This window comes from Austrofundulus limnaeus, unplaced genomic scaffold (assembly GCF_001266775.1).
Source record: "Austrofundulus limnaeus strain Quisiro unplaced genomic scaffold, Austrofundulus_limnaeus-1.0 Scaffold53, whole genome shotgun sequence".
In the NCBI taxonomy this organism is placed as follows: Eukaryota; Metazoa; Chordata; class Actinopteri; order Cyprinodontiformes; family Rivulidae; genus Austrofundulus; species Austrofundulus limnaeus.
Genome location: NW_013952455.1, coordinates 660303 through 664503, shown reverse-complemented (window position 1 = coordinate 664503; position 4201 = coordinate 660303). Strand labels below are relative to the sequence as shown.

Sequence of the window (4201 nt, the reverse complement as noted above, 5' to 3'; positions counted from 1 at the left end):
AGAGAGAGAGAGAGAGAGAGAGAGAGAGAGAGAGAGAGAGAGAGAATCCTGCTGGATGATCAGAAATTCACTCCTGACTCTGTGTAACTTTACTGGATCAGGGTTTAGCAGAGACTTTTACAGAAATCTGTTCAGCTGGAAAGCAAGAGTTTGAGTGCTTCCAGCGGAAACTTTTTTCACACGGAGACCGTCACCGTGAGCTGGGTTTTGCCCATTCGCCACAGATGACCTTTCCTCAGAGGTGAAGGGGGCGCTGGAAAGAGGGTTAAGGTGTCACTCTGTTGGCTGAGGGACTCTGGGTGCAGTGCTCGTTTAGAAAAAAAAGAAAAGGAAAGACGTTAGCGCTAATGTAAGCTGCTCCGAGCGAGAGGGGCGAGGTTTGATACATCCATTTCGAAATTACCRTGGTGCATCTAGGCAGTGTGCCCAGTCCCTGGGCTTTTTAGGCCTGGCTGAAATGAAAAACTGTGCCAAAATGATGACTGGAAGCTAGCGATGCACCGAGGTGGAGGTAGAAAGATGGGGCCACACTTTAGAGCCCTGTCTAGTGCTTTTAAATCCCCCTAACATGGAGATTCATGCCAAGTGTGGCAGGATATCGCACCATCTCTGTCCCTGGTAATGGCCTCTCGTAGCACACCTCCTCCCCACATAACAGCACATGTAAAACACAGAGAAGGAGCACAACACCCACAGCAGGATCACCATTTGAGATGATAGATAATGGCGCTGTCCTTGACAAACTACTGAGGCCTTTTTCAGAACATCTGAAGTGGAGTTTCATGTTTAGTTAATATCTTACCTGCTGTAGATAGCTGACCTCGACAAAAATAGGAGGATAACGCTGACTGGTCTGCTAAGCTAACAGCTAACACAGCAGTTTAAGCTAATACTATGATTGCACACTGATGTCTGTCTTTCTTCACTGTTTTTCCACGGAAAAATAATATTCCTGCTGAAAGTGCCCCCAAACTACACCAGAAGCACCACCAAGAAGGATTACAGAGGTCTACAGAGTTCTATATGTCAGTGTTTCCCAAAGTTTGGGTCGGGACCCAAAGTGGGGTCCCAAAACTTCAAGGTGGGGTCCTGAAAAATATTTTCTGAATTAATTACATTTTTGCCTTAGTTGTTACAAAGGAGTGAGGGTAGTGTATATTTAAAATGGATAAATGTAGTATAAAAAATACTGTTTCTATGCCCGTGTTTTGTTGACCTGAACCAAATGTTTATCATACAAAAACAGTTGGGGGCACAGGTCTCTGCTAGTGTTATTTTGTGGGTCAAAAGCTGAACAGTTTGGGAACCACTGCACTTTGGTTCCCAAAGTTGGGCTTGGGACCCAATTATGGGTCATGAAGCACCTTGGATAATCTCCAGAAATCAATTTAAAGGGTAATAAAATAATTGCTGATGTAATATTTTTTCTGTAATTATTACAAAAACACAAAATAAGTAAAAATAAGTGTTTATATATGTGTACAAGCTGTTTAGATTGTCAAAAAGCCTGTGTTTTTAGGGTTATTAACAGAATTCGTGTACTCAGACCAGTAATATTTGGGGTCACAAGTTTTTGCCATGGATATTTTGTGGGTCAGAAGACAAAAAGTTTGGGAACCACTGCTATATGTGACCCATCTCAGACTAAATGTTTTAGCTGCTTTTTAATCTGGTCTTTTCAAAATTCATATTCTCTAAACTGGTGTCCTTTACTATGATAGAGTATTAGGGTCAGACTATTTGAAAATTTCTTAGTACATTACAAGAATTAAGTAATTACGGGAATAAGGTCATAGTATAGAATAAAGTCAATATTATCAGAATAAAGTCATATTATTATGAGAACTCCTACAGGTTTTATCACTGTGTTATAATGAGGAGTTCTGAGTATCTTGTGATGTTATACTTTGGTGTCGGTTTTACAAATATTTCATCTTTCAACACATCCACATCAAATTATTATTATTACCAGCGATAGGACATTAAAATGACTGTGCAAATGACGATGTGTATTTTAAAGAGTTTATTTTTGTATTATTTTTCCTTTAATCTGGTATTATTATGACTATATTCTACAATTTTATTTTCATCATTTCAAAATTTTAGTGTGGCCCTAATACTCTGTCATTCTTTGAAGAGGCAAAATAATTATTCATTATCACCTTTCTTCTTGTGTGAAAACGTTTATAAAACAGCAGTTGTACAAAATGCTATAACTTTTTTTCAAAAGAAAGTTAATTTAAGAAAACAGCAATCCACTTTAATCTTCACCTTTGTCCTGTTAGAATTCAACTCTGCTTCTCAGAATGAGGCCACAGGTAAGATATTAACTGTGCACAACTCCTCCAGAACCCCCCTTCTGAAAAGGTAGATTTATTTAAAAAAAGGAAGAAAATTGGCTTCGCTATGAGACAGATCCAGAACGACAGCATCACATGTTGGCTGTAAACACACTCAGACAGGCACGCTGATCACAAAGATACAACTCATCCGATAAAATCTGCCGTTCCGTTGGACTGAATCCAGAACTCAAACAAAAGGAGCAGACCCAGTTTTCCTCTCAGACGTTTCTTTTTCTTTTCTATAACAGGCATGACTAAATAAAATCCACAATAATGCTGTCCTCATGTGAAATGACTAACTGTTTATACCACAGAGGAAAATGACTTTCGTTTGTTTTTACTTGGTTTATCAGCAACAGATTTCCGTCTGGTTCCGATGTACACAGTGAGAGGAAGATAAACAGTGGGTTTGGTGATGGGAGCGATGCTGAAAACTGTTTGATGGAAGTTATTCTGTCCTTTTTTTTTTCTAAACGCATTGGTAAATAGCATCATTTTTAGTGCAGGTGACCACAATAAAGTATGTTTCTTATTATTATTGGAATGTAAGCAGGGTGCATTTAGCAAAAAATATTTTTGGAACACATTAGCACCAGCAACTCTTTGTATTGGTTGTGAAAATTGAAATTTATCTCTTTTGTCATTCATCACCTACATTTAAACTGAAACTCATGTTGCAGTCATCAAATGACACCTGCAACCTCTTTTAGTTTGAAGCTTTTTCTTAATTTCAGAAGAAGGGAAAATAATAACAACAAAAAAAAGGTTTGGTCTGAAATAGTTCCTCTAATTGAATAAATCAAACTAAAAGTAAACAAGAACCGAAACTCATCGAGTGACATTATTTATTTAGTAAAAACTGCAACAATGTGTAACTAAATCTTACTGCTTTTCGTGGAATCAAATATCAGCCAGGTGCTGCAAATTATTCATCCATTCATGCATCTAGTATTTACTCACAGAAAGCTGGAGTCTATCTCCGGCAGTCGTTGGGCAAAAAAGTGAGATACAGCCTCAAAAACTCACCAATCCATCACAAAACCATAGAGACCGACAAGACAGAATCACTCACACCAAGTGACAATTTAGAGTTACCCGTTAACCTAACGTGCATGTTTTTGGTCTGTGGGAGGAAACTGAAGCATCCAGAAAAAAAAACCACATGTGCACACGGAGAGCAAACAAACTCCACACAGAAAAAATAAACCCTCATCAGGAGTTGAACCTACAACCATCTCATTTACCGGATTATTTTAAYCAATCGATTACCAGCATGTTTGACAAGCCAATGTTTTGACAGTTTCTCTGGAGCATACAGTACAGCTTCACACAGTGCCACAAAGAAAACAAAAACAACATCAGTGACCCTAGAGAGAAAACTCTTGCTGTCCATTAATTTGGTGAGGTTTTRAGACGATCTCCATCGTTTTACAGAAAGAAAAGGTGTCACAAGTGGAAAACCTTTAAGACAACTTTACCAGGAGCGGGTGTCCCAGCTGATTCATCCCAAGGTCATGAAGAGAGAAGAGAGTGAGAGAGGTCTCAGTTCGCAAGTTAAAGGGGACGTATCATGCAAAATTGACATTTTTTAAACATTTTGTATGTGTTAAGAGTTGGCTTGGCTCGTGGCTGATTGGTTCTCTGCCTGATTGGCCGCACCTGGGAGTGATGAGCTGATAAGCTTTATAAGGCACCTTGACTGACTGTTCCACGCTGAAGAGAGGCAGAGCGACAATGGAGCTTGGAAGGAATTTTGGGAACAGAAGGGAATGAAGAAGAAATAAGAGATACAGTGGGTAAAATAAGTATTGAACTCGTCATCATTTTTCTCAGTAAATATATTACTAGAGGTGCTAATG

At 38.8% G+C, this 4201-nt stretch overlaps 1 long non-coding RNA gene across 1 annotated transcript in view; it reads right to left on the bottom strand.

Moving 5' to 3' along the window:
* The window catches only part of LOC106517808 (uncharacterized), a 7281-nt gene that overhangs the window by 780 nt on the left and 2300 nt on the right, over positions 1 to 4201 (bottom strand). The window lies entirely within an intron of this gene.